This window comes from Herpailurus yagouaroundi, unplaced genomic scaffold (assembly GCF_014898765.1).
Source record: "Herpailurus yagouaroundi ecotype Mexico unplaced genomic scaffold, PumYag 161, whole genome shotgun sequence".
Lineage (NCBI taxonomy): Eukaryota > Metazoa > Chordata > Mammalia > Carnivora > Felidae > Herpailurus > Herpailurus yagouaroundi.
In genome coordinates, this window is record NW_024412402.1 from 18419350 (window position 1) to 18434893 (window position 15544).

A 15544-nucleotide genomic window follows, 5' to 3' on the forward strand; every position below is an offset into this window, starting at 1 on the left:
GTCAGCACAGAGCCTGACACGGGGCTCGAACTCACGAGCCGTGAGATCATGACCTGAGCTGAAGTCAGACGCTTAACCGACTGAGCCACCCAGGCGCTCCTAATCTAGAATATCTGTAATGCGTATACTGCCATTCTGGATCATTTAGATTCCTTTTCCCATCACCATTTCTCTCCCTATACTGTTTGATATAAAACCATCTGAAAATTTCAGGCCCTAACAGCTTAGGATAGATTCCAATATATTAAAATAAAATCTGGCTTCAAGATCTTATGTTTGAGCTGTGCAATTCTCGTCGAGCTCAGTCTTTAGTCTGATCATAAAATGAGATGAATAACAAGATCACACTCATGGAATTGTTTAAAGGGGGCATGCGTAAAATTTTGGGTGACAAAGCATTTTGGAAACTTCGGTAAGGTGCTAAGAAAATGTCAGGTCCTTATTGTAAATGACATTTGTCAGAAAGTAGTGTGTCTTTAAAACACCTTGATATTGCTGGAGAAGAGGTTTCGCGTCCACACCAACTCCTGCTACCATTTTTTGAGTTCGGGTCAGAAAAATCATCTGACCCAAAGCTCATGGGGGCGATTTGAACACCCACCCAATTTCTGTCACTAATTGGTTGACATCACTGTGGTAGGAAGTGTCATACTTTCCTAGCCCTCCTGGCAGGATAAATACCCTGAATCTGATCAGAATCATTTAGTGAATGTGCACACAAAAATGTAAATTGCTTGCAGTGTTAAAAAAAAAAAAAAAACAACCCACATTTACTCAAACCTTTGAAGTGACTATTTCTAATAAAAGACGATTCCCTTGGGAAAGCATGAAGTTTGAAAGTTTAGTTTTGTTTGAATTATTTGTATGCAGAGATCCCTATGGGCGAAACAGAAAATAGCTATTTCCCTGCTTGTTATGAGAAGGGAAGAGAGAGTATTTTCCACAAGTCCAAAATAACGGATTATACCAGAGAATTTTTTCTTCACGTTTGGTTAGCTCCATGGCTTTTCAACAACTATCTGCCATTAATTCGCTAATCTGTTTAACATCTACTGCTTTAAGTTTGTAGACAGCAGGGACAGCGCATTCTCTGGGTTATAAAATCCTTAAGGGTCTTGGTTTAGTACAAGCTACCCAGTGGCTGCTCCGTAAATATTTATTGATGACAATGACAATGGCAATGATGACACCAATTAAGTGAGCGTTATTAAAGATGAGAAACCTGAAATTAGGCTGAATGTGTGCGATTAATTGCAAGTAGGGCCGGCCCTAGGATTCTGCATTTATCTCAAAATGAAGGCAAAAGTGTTCAAGAAAAGAGAGAGTACAGGGTTTGCTTAGCTGACATTGTCAGTCATTGAGGGTTGATTTCATTAGATAATTGCCTTCTGCTGAACTCTGTGTGGAAGCAAGTTCCTTGAGGAACACGGCTGTACAAATGAATATTTTAAGTTTACAAACTCAAGACATTTTCCTTGAGTGAATTCACGAGTGAGCCAGTCAGTGTTGTTTATCGTTTGTGCTTCTTTTTATTCTCCTGCCACCTTCAAGTTCTAATCTTCGAAAAACACCAATGTTGAGTGCATGGTGTGTGTGTGTGTGTGTGTGTGTGTGTGCACGCGCGCGCGCGTATGTCTCCCAACAGAACCAAGCAGGTGACTTCATGGATTTCTAGTGACAGGTCTCTTGGCAACCTCCAGGGACGTATGAGCATAAAGGTCACATCCTCCTATATAGGTTACTTTTGGAGACACCGATAGAATCTAATTGGCTGAGACAAGGTCACGAGACTACAGTTGAAAAGAAACTTTCCAGCCCAGGGTAACAAGGTGAAGGGCAGCCTAGGTGAAAATGGGTGTTTAAGGAGTGCAGGGAAATCTGGCCAAATAAATATGAGCTAGATGGGGGAAATAATTACCCCAGAACTTAAAAAATGATGATGACCTTTTTCAAGAGGTCAGTGTTACCCAGACAGCTTCTTCTCTGACTTCTGAGCCATTGTTGAGCGTGGAACTACCTAGTACTACAGATGGGGAGATGTGAAAACACCACGTGACTTAGCTGGTTGTTTTCTTGTCCCTGGGGATGGAGGGCCAGTGTGTCCTTGAGTTTAGGTTTAAACCACACCAATGGTGGAGAATGCTTTGGGGAAACCACATGCCACGTACAGGACATCCAAGGTCATGTGTGTCTATCCAGCTGGATTCTGTGAGCTTCCAACAGTGGTTTGCATCCTTCTGACTTTGAGTGTCACTAATCAATCCCTCTCTTCCTGGCGTTGGCATCCTTGGCATGTCTCAGATACTCACATGAGCAGGCCGCCACACACGCATCCTTCTTTTACTCTCCTTTAGAAGCTAGCTCCTCCACTGTTGATGAGTGTAGACAACAGGGCATTCTCTGAGGACTGGCAGAACAACCTGGGGCCAAGCCATAGTGTGCATCCCAGCTTACTCCAACTGGGTGGAAGCCTTATTGATTTTTCTTCACTGAGAAGTAATCACTGAGTAAAACGAAACAAAACAAAACGAAACAAAACGAAACAAAACAAAACAAAACAAAACAAAACAAAACCCCTGCAACAACAATAACCAAACCTCGAAACAGCTTCATTGCTGCAAAAGCTATTATGGAAGCACTGTAAGAAGAAGGTACCTGAACCCTGATGACTATTTACCCTTTGAAGTTTCTATGCTTAGAAGAAACGTTTTCTTTCAATGTTAATAATTAAAGTAAATTCCAAGTGCATAATCCAGGCTCTTCAAATAAGCATATGCAGAGAGGGTTTTTAGAAACTTTTCTTGATGACTTAGTTTTTTTTTTCTTTTCCTTTTTAGTATTCTATGGAGCGCTCTAATCTTTGTACTACAAAACAGTTCTCTTTAAGATTCAGAACTTGCCAACAGTTGGATAAGATGTAATAAAGTCTCTTGTAATAGCACCCTGCTGACACAGGCACTGATCTAAAGGAATGGGAGAGAATTAAAGTCTTCTGGCTGAAAGTTGATATTCTTTACCCGGAAGTTGAATCCAGTCCGAGGGACCCATTGCAGCTGGTTAGTGCCCCTAAAGGAAGGAGAAAGTTCTAAGGCTCATCGGTTGGGGGGTGGGGGGGCGGGGAGTCAGATAAAATCGCATTGAACTTCATTTCAGATATGCAGACGAAACATACTATCTGTTGATCAAATGTATCTGGAGAGAGAAAACAGAGACGATGAAAGAAACCTATGAAAGCCCAAACCCCAGCTCTTCCTCCTCAGAAGGTGACTAAGTGGAAACACTTGCGGCCAGCCCTCTTGGAGCTGGGACGTCTGTGAACTCCCCCTTGTTGATTGGACTTTGGATGCAGAATCACCTTGCTTCGCCAGGGTCTCCTTTCTCGTCCTGTGAGCCTCAGGCTGGGCAACGGGAGACACAACCCTTAAGTCACTAAGGTCTGTAAGGAAGCACAGCACACACATGGGCTTTGCTCCACGTTCTCACTCACACCAGATCTTCCTTGTCGTACCTACTTCCCTAAGCAGAATCCTTTTCCTCCAGCGATCCACGTTTGAAATCTTGGCGTCAGCCTTGAGACTTCCATCTTCTTCTGTGTGGGAACTTACTCCGCCCGTCTGTCCTCCTGCACGGTGTCCCTCGGGCCCTTCCCTTCCTGTCGGTCATCGCCCCTCGTGTCCTGTCCCCAGAGCCTCTGGCTGCGATGATTAAAATGGGTTCCTAACTTTTTTCTAATTCTTGTCTTGAGTTTCGGTTCCTCTAGTTGGTCCTGAACACCACGACCAGACTCTGCTTCTTTCTGCTTTCTTGCCCACTCCCCCAGCGGCAGGCCAGCAATGGTTTCCTGTAGCCACATCACTGGCTTTCTTTTCTTCTTTACACAGGTTTTTCTTTTTGTGGTAGAATCCTTGAAACACGATATATTAGCGCACAGCTCGAATATTTACGAATGCTGAGTGGTTCCATCCAGGGGATGTTGAGGGAGAAATCTGGAGTATTTCCTGCTTGGTAACCTCCACTAGCTTCCTTGTCAGTGGTCACTGAAATCCTCGCAGAACCCGAAAACTCGAGATGAGAACCATTGTCCGGCCGGGGCTCAGCAAACTTCTCATAAAGGACAGATAGTAAATATTTTGGGCTTTGCAGGCCACATCCGTCTGTCACTCTGTCATATATTATTGTTACTGTGACTTGAGTTGCTTTTCACAACCCCTTAAACAATGTAGAGATCTGTTCTTAGTTCATGGCCTATACAAAAACAGCCCATTGTTTGCACCACTCACAGAGGATAACTCTAAACATCTTACGCACAAGTGGCCCTCCACAGTCCGCCTCTGAATTCCCACTGCCGTATCTAGGAGAGGCAAATGAGTGAGGTTCTTCCAAGCGTGGGTTCTGAAACCAGCCTGCCTGTTCTCCACCTGCTCCCTGTGTGAATTCGGGCAAGTTAGGTAGATGCTCTGTGCCTCAGTGTTCTCGTCTGCCCAGTAGAGCGAGTGGGAGAGCCCTCCTAGGAGCGTGTGAAGAGTTAAACCAGTCAGTGCATATGTAGAGCACCCAGAACAATGTCTGGCAAACAGATATTTGATGACAGTCATTTTAGGCTACTGTTCCCCTATCAAACTTCTCTGCTAGTCATTTTGACCTTCCTAGCCACGGTACTTGTTCATAGTGCTTTCCTGCCCTCTCAGTTCCCTGCCCCTGCTAGATCCCCGAGCCTTAACATGGGCAACCCTTACCTTGCCCACCTGGCTGGTGGTCAGAAGCATGGGCTATGCCAGTGCCCAAAAGCAGACAACGAGCATCCTCTGGAGAGTCCTTCAGAGGGGGTTCTTAGCATGATATTCTTAGGGTCCAGGGTCCAGAATCAGGGTGCTGGAATGACCTTTGCAACCTGTGGAAAATTGGGTTGAGAGCAAATATTAAGACTTTGGACCATGATAGTGAAAGGGTACCTATATGCAAGAGTAAGACAGTGTTGCTATCAATGGTTAAGTAACTGTGCTTGGGGGTGGGGGTGGGGGTCTTACAAGCAAATAAATGATAAGAGGGTAAAGTGACTCCTTCCGGCTCAATTTCCCCTGATGCCTGACAGGCTGAGAACCATACCATAAGGGCCAAGCAGTTTTGCTTCCAGAAGGGAGTGCCAGATCACCTATGCAGGACCTTCTAGGAGGTTCTGAAGCTGCTCCTTCATAGTTAGAGGCCACCTCATCCAGCGCACAGGAGTTGGAGAGGCTGGGAGGGAGTTTTTGGAATAACGAGGCATTTTTATTTCTTCTTATTTTAAGGCAGATGAGGAAAAAAAAAAAAAAACAAAACAAAACTTCAAGAGGGCTACTCAGATAGCCTTCCAGGAGCCCTCTGGAGCTTGGGAAACCCAAGGACTGGTCTTCAGTTTCTGCCTGAGGAGGACCAAGAGCTCCAGCTCCTGAGGCTGGAGCTGGTCACCTGGTGCCAGCACAGAGAGAGACTCTTGGGAGTGACTTCTCTTCTAATAAAGGCGAGATGTGTCCCAGTACCGGCACGTGGACTCCAGAGGAGTGGGAGTAGGGGGCTGGCCTGGGAATGTTTCCATGGGATTTTGCTTGAAGGTGGCAAAAATGGCGGGCTGGGTTTCTGGAAGGGAGGTCCTCTGTGATACCTAGAGGGGAGACTGTTTTCATATATAGGAGATGCAGTGAGAAGTCCCAGCAGGAGGCTTTTAAAAACAAAAGACAACAAACAAAATATAGCAAAAAGGCTAGCAACCCTGCATCTGCTACCCAGAGGGTGCCCGTCTCCAGATGACAGCTCCACCTTCCATGAAAACTGTTGTTTCCTGCTAATTCCCTCTCATCCTGCAGGGGCAGGGACTGGTATAGGACGAGGAGAGCAGGGCGGGGAGTAGAGAAACACACGCTCACTGCTTCCTTTCCGGCTGCCAACTGAAAAGAACTCAGACTCAGGCTTAAGGGGAACCTGAAAGTTGAATGAAGTTGGGCATTTTGATGAGTACCCTGTACTGGACGTTTGGGGACTCAATTACTGAATTGAGACTCCTTTCGTGATTAAAAGGAGCTTGGCCAGCTTTAAGACTTTCCTGAAATTTTATCCGAGGGATAGAGAAGACTAATCCAGAGTGATTTTGTAGGGCCTACGGAAGGAAGAATAAATTTACTCTTTTGGTTGTATTTCATCAAGTCCAGTTCATTTAATTCAACAGTTCCACACATGAGACTGGTTTTCAAGTAATAGGGAAGTTATGGCCACTAAAATACGAGCGCAGCCCCAAATGTGGTGTGTGTGTGTGTGTGTGTGTGCGTGTGTGTGTGTGTGTGTGTGTGGTGTGTGTGGTGTGTGTGGTATGTGTATGTGGTGGCGTGTGTGTTTGTGTATGTGTGTGTGAGAGAGAGAGAGAGAGCGAGAGAAATGGGTTCTAGAATCAGAAAGGTCTTCTGGCCCTTTTGCTTTGCTCATTACTTAACCATTCTGAGCCCGTTCGTTTACTTATCTGTAAAATGGGCATAATCATTATGCCTATGCCGTGAGGGTCTTGTAAGGATTGAGATAATGCTTATAATGCATCTAGTAAGGTACCTGTTAGACCTAAGCACCCAATAACCATGAGCTATTATCCACTTCTACCCACTCACCACACCGTTCAACTCAGGCATACATCCTCTCTCCCTCCCACCTCCAACCGACATCCATGCTGGAGAAAACAATACCGGCTTAATTTATCTCTTTATTCTGTAGAACTATTAGAACCGTTAGTATTCAATAAACATGTGTCAAATGCATGATGTAAGATGAAGCAAGCACAGATTCTGCTCTAAAGAGCTCATTACCAAGTTAAAAATAACTACCTATAATAAATCAGGTAGCAACTACAAGACAAAGGATAGAAGAAGTGAGGGTTCAGAAAGGTGATATTCCTTCTAGCACTCGTGAGATCGTGAGCTGTTCAATTCAAGATTTCTGGTCTGGTTTACAGTTGGATGTCACATATTCATTCATTCATTCGTTCGTTCATTCATTCATGATATTTCTGAGTACCTGGCCTGTGTTTGCCATCTTCTAGCCACTGGTATAACTGAACAAGTCAGATACAGACTGCTTCTTGGGATCTCGAGAGTTCCTGGCTCAGAGAGGTGAATTACGGGCCATAGGCGGGAAGAACATAGCTCAGTAATGCGGGCCATAAGTTCATGGTGAAGTTCATGCTTCTGGGGCCTGCCTGGGTCAGCTAGGAGAAGGCAGGAAGCAGTCAAGACTCCAGCCACCCACAGGATGACTGGATGGATGTTGAAGCAGCCCATGCTCGTCTGCTGACTGTAAAACAGCCCTTGGTCAAGGTCATCCTAGCAGGACAGCCCAAATCTAACTCACGTTAAGAGAAAGGATGGGCAGGGCTCAAACCAGAGCAAATTCTTCAACGTTTATTTATTTTTGGGACAGAGAGAGACAGAGCATGAACGGGGGAGGGGCAGAGAGAGAGGGAGACACAGAATCGGAAACAGGCTCCAGGCTCCGAGCCATCAGCCCAGAGCCCAACGCGGGGCTCGAACTCACGGACCGCGAGATCGTGACCTGGCTGAAGTCGGACGCTTAACCGACTGCGCCACCCAGGCGCCCCTAAACCAGAGCAAATTCTATGAGCGTTTTTATTTTTTTTTAATTTTTTTTTTCAACGTTTATCTATTTCTGGGACAGGGAGAGACAGAGCATGAACGGGCGAGGGGCAGAGAGAGAGGGAGACACAGAATCGGAAACAGGCTCCAGGCTCCGAGCCATCAGCCCAGAGCCTGACGCGGGGCTCGAACTCACGGACCGCGAGATCGTGGCCTGGCTGAAGTCGGACGCTTAACCGACTGCGCCACCCAGGCGCCCCGAGCGTTTTTATTTTTAAGGAGATGTGTCCCTCCCTCTTTTCTTCCTTTGTTTCCTCCAAGAGACATTCTGTGTCTTTTCTAAAAGTGCTGACGGATGACCAGTGAGGCAGCAGGGCTGGGTGTCTGTTATGTCCCATCTGTCTGTCAAGCTGTAAGTCCTTATGAAGGTGCTGTGGAGTCCACCCAGGCCGGATCGAAGGCTTCTGAATGCACAGTGGCCTTTTTGGAGTCGGTGGGCAGCGAATTGGATCTGCCCATAACGATCAGTGGACCCGATGACCTCAACAATTTTACCTTTCCTTTCTGATCCGTCAAATGGCCAATCACCTTTCCCTGCCTCGCTCTATCCCTCAGCGTCAGAAACACTTGTGGCTCAAGTCACATCAGTTTCCTCTGCACCTTGCCTTCGGTCCTCTGATCGAAACAATATTTTTTTCCTCGAGGAACACAGTTCTTAGGTCAAAGTTTCAGAGTTTTGAATGACTTCAGGCTATTGACCATTAGGCATAATGCAAACCTTCCTTCTTGATGTCAAGCCCGTTTGATAGATAATCATTTTTTGCCATTTATATGTGTTTTAGAGAAATGTTATTTATTGACTGTTCTCTGAGAATATAGTGTCAGGCAAAATTTGTGTTTAAAAGGTGCATTATCCCTCATAGATTGGCATCCACATTGGGAAACAAAAAGAAATGAGTATTTCAAAAAACAAAAAAAGAGCTGTAAGGTAGTTTCTGGAACGCCTCCACTGCTACATTCAAAAATTCCCTGACACCTGTCCAGCTAAGGAGAGCCCTGGGGTGGTGGACAGTGCACGGGATCCGGGAGTCCAATACCTGGGTGCTTTCCCCGTCTTTTCCCTTGTCTGGGTGACTTTGATTTAGAACGCAAGAAGATAGCAAGTGATATTGTGGGACAAAGAAGATAACGAATTTAATTCTAAGTTTTCTTGCTGCGATAAAATTCTTGGACTATCCCAAGGAATGCTTAGCACCTTTCTTCTCTAAACTGTAAAAGTATGGAATTGAAAGTCTATTCCACTTTGTTTGTTGTTTTCTTCTGTTGATTCATCCGTGCATTCGTTTATGTGCTCATTCATCCCCTCAGTCTACTATTATACATTCATTTGTGCAACAAGGATGTCATTTGACAGCATTTGTTTTTTGATCAGATAATGGAGGCAATCACAAAAGAGATCTGTAAGATCAGAAATTCAGGCAAATTTCCTGCCTTTCTCTGAAAGCTGCCTTGATTAAGAGTGTAGCCCTTAGGTTTGAGGGACACATGTCTGAAGGCCTTCAAGGAAGCCACATTCCTAAAACATTTGGTCCAAGTACCCTTTAATTTTGAGTGGTAAAGGGTGCCAAGGCAACAACCGTCTAACAAAAAAGTGAACTCTTGACAAATCACCAGTAACTTAGGAGGGGTATTTAGCAAGTGTTATTAGAGACTAAGCCAGTTAAATCTCAGGCCAAAGCTTAAATAAGAGTACTTGCTTCAACTTAGATTTCACAATAGGAAAACAATTCTTCATGATCCTTTCAAAGGTAATGGACTTGTATTGAGAATCAAGTGACGAATTGTGAGAGCAGAAGAGAGAAAAGGTGCTATTACCTTTCTTACAACCTGGAGGAACTGGATGAATGCAGGAAAGGTCAGAAGGACCCAGATGGAAAAGTTCATTCAGGTCTGGAACGTTCACCAGGGGAATTCATCTACAGAACAATGTCATCCCAAAGCCAATGCAAAAAATGGGAATGGTGCTGTCCGAATTTCTATGGCAGAAAATGACCCAATTCTTTGTACAGAACTAAAAACCTTGGAGGACCAGAAGAAATAATTCCTATATTTACTTATCATAGAGGAAGGAGCATGTCGTAACGAAAGGCAGCCTAAAGAAAAGGCATCTCTGCCCCTAACTCACTGGGTCTCGGTGTCCTTAACAATCAAATAAAAGGAATTGGAGTAAGATCACAACCAGTAACAGGCTCAAAAACTTACAATGCCCAATAGGTAAGTAATATAGATACAGTAGGGATTGGTGGGGCCATCTTGAATGGGAAGATTGGAAAATGCATGCCATATATATTATATAAGGTGTATTATTTAAGTATAAAAATATTATATACTTAAGTGTCTGTGTGTGTGGAGATATATATATATATATATATATATATATATATATAGTATTTCTAGAGCCAATTCCAGTTTTAGGCCTTAGGCATTCATTTACAACCCTTGGACTAAATTTATTTGTTAAACAAACACTCATGTTTCCCTATTGTTTCTTACTTTCCTTCATCAGAAATCTACCTAATTCCTCTAAATTTAATCAGGTGTGGTTTGTTGCCACATTGCTAAAAATAATCTACTGATAAGAGGCAGATGTTATGGGCTTCAAGAGACTTCCCTATAGTATCCTTCCCCGGGAAAGTCATTCTACAACTCCAACACCTTCCATTCTTTGTCAGTTTGATCCGGGGGAGGGTTTCAGGTGGACAGCTAGTCACTGAACTCATTCTACTTGGGGTCTGGTCGCCAAAAATTAGCCAAGAGGCTGGTCCGAGGTCTCACCCAGGAGCCCCAGCCTGTGGCTCCCCCTTTTACCACAGCAGCCTTACTGCCAACTATTGCTTGAATGGAGACCCTTCCCTCCCTTATTCTCCAGGGCAGTCGCTTAGTTTCGACTACTGAGGCCACCCCCCTTCCAGATTAATGTGTGTCTTTCTAGCTCAGCCCTGTGTATCTTTCTGGGAACTCAGTAGCCCCATGGCCCAACTGGAATCCCCTTCAGTGTGAGCTCACCTTTGCTCTCATGGACATGGTTTTGCCATTCATCCAAGGACGTCGGCAAGATTTGCCTGTCTTTTATGATCCCTGGCTTTTCTCTTTGTTGAGGGGCTGCTCACAGACTCCATGATAGGGGCCCAGAGCTCCATGCCCCTAGCACTCAGGACCCAGGAGCCATTTCTTACTGCCATTTCTAGAAGGCACAGACAGAGAGGGATTGTTTCCTACTTGCAGCACTACTGTGTTTGAATTCTCTACATTCCCCAGAACAGTCAATGGGAGGTCAATGAGCTAGTTTCTTCCACGTAAGAACTCCAGAAGCCTGGGCAGCTTCTAAGTAAATAAATATTTCCCTTAGAGTCTATTGGCAAGCAGAAATGCCTCCTTATTCACCTCTGGATGTAAGAGATCTTTTTCTTTACTCTGCTGAGCAGGGCCTCAGATCTTTCTTTTCCTGGCTTGGAGATCAGCCTAAACATCTCACCTTTCCCCTTTCTTTCCATTTGAAAAGGTAAAGGAACAGAGAGAAAGAAGTTGACACTTTGGCCTTCTCCCTACCCCACCTCCTTTCTTTAAGTCTGGAGGTAAGGAGGCTGCAAAATTGAAAATACCCACTGGGCATCTTTATCTTCCCAGAAGTTAGAACAAAGAAGGGGGGCGCAGCCTGGAGCAGTGCTGTTGGTCCACACCAGCCGGAATGAGGCAAGCAGAAGTTTGGATACCACCAGTGAAGCCAGGAGCAATGTTATGTATACGAGGTGGCATTTGCCCCTTTAGGTGTAGCACCAAGGTGTTGTTGTTGTTGTTGTTGTTGTTGCAATCTTTACTATTTGGAGGATTTCTGGCCTTTATTGTTGAACTGCTCTTTGGGGAGTATGCAATATTTTATAGTTCAGGATGAGTTTTCTCTGGAGTTGGGATTGATGGCGATATAGGATCTGATTAGTTTTATGTTGATCTTAGAATTTCTACTCCTTGAAAATATGTACTTCATTCTCAAGATGTTACTGAGTGTTTCTTGTAAGAAGCCTACTCACAAGAGCATAAGGACCCATTCACAGGGGTGTTCTAGTATCTTCAGGATTGGCCCTTGGGGCGACTTTTAGGTAGGACTCTGTAGAGAATTGTCTGCACCTGTAAAATGGGCATAATACGTTGTATCTTCATAAATCTGATGTTTGGGAGAATATTTTTGGGTATCATTGTCCTACCTGTGTTCATGTATGCATTTATGTGCACACACATACAATCGGTGCAGGAACAAAGTCATTTTGTATTGAAGTGTTTGCCTACATATAACGCCAAGGTACAGGGATCTAAGAAAGAACATTTGGGCAGAAGATTGTAGGTGATTGACTATGGTAGTAGTCATGAATTCTTGGTGTGGGACTCTTTTTGGACTCTCACTGAAACTGGGAGGAAACAGTTCTGTCCTTCATTGTGAGCCATTACTGCAAAGGAGGCTCTCAGTGTTTCTTCTCAACCCATTTGACAGATAGAAAAATGGAAGCCCAGATAATCAGAAAGCCAGCTTCCTAAGTAAAACCAAGAGAGCTGGATTCTACCCCAACAACTGGCAAGTCTGAGTGTAGATGAAATTTTAAATTCAACCAAGTTAGCTTATTAAATGCACTTATGGCTTATTAGAAATGAAAGCTCATTAGAAATCCTGTAGGCCAGGCACTTGCTTTTATAAGTGAAAAATTGAACCCCAGAGAAGTTTGTCTTTCTTCTTTTGGTTTCTATCTTTGGGCTAGCCCCCAACCTCTTCCAAGATTCTCAATGCTGCCATTCTGCCTGGGGAAAAATCATATTAAAAACTCAAACTTTGAGAGTTAAGGTGTTTCTCTATCTAGAGGTTTTATGTTCAAAAAGATCAGTATGTAAAGGGGAACATTTTTTATTATATATATATATATATATAATCTTTATGTATGGAATCTTTGTATCTGCACCTTTATATGTAAAATTTTTATTTCAGTGAGGAAAACATCTTAAAATAGAAGGTCTTTTTAGGTGTTCTCAAAAGTCACAATTTTTTAAAAAATAAAAGGTCATTTTCAGTGGTCCAATTTAATGTTAACAATAACAACTATTATAATAATGAATAACACTTAGTGGCTATTTATTGTGGCTTACCATTGATTTACTGTTTTAAATGTTTAAACTCATTTAATGCATTATAACAAAGAGATCCTGTGAGTTAGCTATTTTAATTGTCCCTATTTAAAGATGAGGAAACCAACCAAGACACAAACCTAGTGAGGCACACATTGTGTGCCATGTGCCAAGCTCGATCTTGCCGAACATGATGGTTGCAAGAATAACTTAGATGGCATCTTTGTCATCATGGAGCTCATTATCCAAGAAAAGAGACTAGGAAGCAAATGATGTCCCCGTGTTGAACTGACCCCATCCCAAGATCGTGGAAGCTGCAGGATTAGTTAAGGTATGAGGGATCTGGATGCACCTGTTCTACCTGCAGGGGCTATTTAATAAAGAATGGATAAAGGGCTCACTAGTCAAATTCCAGAAAAAACTGAAGGGAACATTCTCCTGCATCACCAGCTGTAAATCCAGGAGAGGTGTGTGGAGCAGGACTGCGGTGGTTTTGCAAGGGTGGTAGGCAGTGACTAACCTGACCCTCTTCTATGTCTGCTCTGGTCTGACCTCTGTCTCTGCTTGGGCTCCTAAATCTCATCCTCTGTCATAAAAGTTTCTAAACAAGGCTTTGCTTTCAGTCAGGCCAATCTTGCCATCATAAAGATAACGTGAGTAAGTTTGGAGGCTTCTCTGTATCTCCAGACTTGCCTCTTTCCATTCACTGAAGGAGGGGTGAAGTGTGTGTGTGTGTGTGTGTGTGTGTGTGTGTGCAGTTTTAAAACAGGATCCATCAAATTGTCGGCTAGCCATGCGCTTCTCTCATAGGAGATGCCAGCTGCTCTCTTCATTGGCCTTGCTAAGGGCTCTTCAGGGCTTAGTGACCCAAGGCACCTTGGCTCTTCTCTCTGTTAGTATTGCTTTGGGGTTTTGTGCTGTTTCAATTTTCTGCCTTCTGGGAAGTTTCTAGAAGTACAGAGCCTCTATTTATTCTAATTTTGCATTTTGTTATTTATACTAAGAAGCCTTTGGGTGTGAGCAGATGCATATTAACATTTATTATGCCTACAATGTAGTGCATCAACATTTTTAAGAGTTGGATTTTCTTCGTGCTCCCATCAACAGGTAGAGGCCAAAGGGAGTGCCCTATGGTTACAGACAATGTTTTTCCTTCTTTCGTTCCTCCTCTTTCTGATCAAAGACAGTCACAGCATTGCTAGAGCCACTCTACCGGGACATATTTACCAGCCCACTTTATTTCCTCAGGTATTTAGCTACTCAAAAAGAATAGTTCCCTCTTCTCGGTACAGTATTTCCTCTGTCCCTTTAAAATGGGCATGATACTATAGAGTGATGAGCCAAGTTGATAGCAAGAGTAGCAATTCCTTCCGAGAGGAGATTTGGCAAGTATTAAGAAGGCGTGGTAAGGATTAAAGATGCTTAGGAGCTATTTCTCTACTATCAGAGACAGTGTGAGACGAGATTAGCCGGAGAATCAATTAATCAAAAGGTATTTATGGAACACCTACTCTGTGATAGGCCATGTGACTGTACAGTGATGCATAAAGCATGCTTTTAATTTCAGAGAGCTTGAAATCACCTTGGGTAGTGCGAGGGATATACTCCACACAATCCCACACAACCTAAGGCTGTGCCTACTTGATATTTTATGGAAATGAGCGATGGTGGACTGGGCAGGGCAGCTTGGGCTGTGCCTGGAAGGATGAATTGACTTCCGGTGTGTGCAGAAGGAGAGGACGGACGGCTTTCCAGACGAGAGAAACCGTGTATGTATCTTTGATTTCTACTGTACTCCTTTATCCCTAATTGGGTGATAGGTTTGTCGATTTAATTTCTGCAGTGCTATCAACTTATCCTCAAATGACTTTTTCCTGAGCATAGACCCTAGTGGTCCCGCTTGGGTTTTACCTAACCCAGACCAGCAAAGCTGCGATGTATAGAGATGACCAGGAACCAGGAAGAAGAGAAGGGCTACCAGTAACAACCGCACTGTGGGAACAATCGCAGTTGGCAATGACCTGCTCAGCAGACAAACCAAACAGATTTCACCACCAAAGAAGTCAGCGGTCTTCCCAGCTGCTGTTGACTCCGCAGATTTCACCTGATTTTATGCCATAGGTATTCGTATTTGCTAACGTCATACATCTGAGTCTCTGCTCCCCTCTGCCTCAGTCCAAGAACTGCTTCAGCAGTGAGCTCAGATCTCTGCGGCTGTGCCGACGTGAGATGCCACCCTTGATCATCACAGTTGACCCCCACTGCCGGGTGTATGTTTGGGGCTGGCCTCTTAAATGCTGTTGCATGCTGCTGGCCTGGATGTCTGCTACTGGCCTCTACTCTAGGATGCACATGGGGTGTTTGGGGGGGGGTGGTTATACAGCCATGGGAGAGCACATCAACAGCCAGGGCCCCCACAGATGCTTGTAGGCTCTGATTCAGGCCCTGTCTTCTGCCAGTGGCCTGCACCACTTTGTTCATCTGTAGTTAGCACTGAACACAAAACCGTGCATCAGCACACTCCAGGCTTGACTTCTGTTACAGACCTCCACTACCATGTGCCCATGGTGAGACCTAGAAGCCATGATGGTACACAATGACAGCAGAGGCCCCCACAGCTACCAGTGAGCCTGTAGTTGGCCCCAACTCTCGCTGCCCACCCTGCCCCTTGCCATCGCAAAACCTGGAACCACACAGCTACCCGCAGCTGGGCCCTGCAGCCGAGTGAGTGTATGCACACCAATAACTCTGGCCACCACTATCGC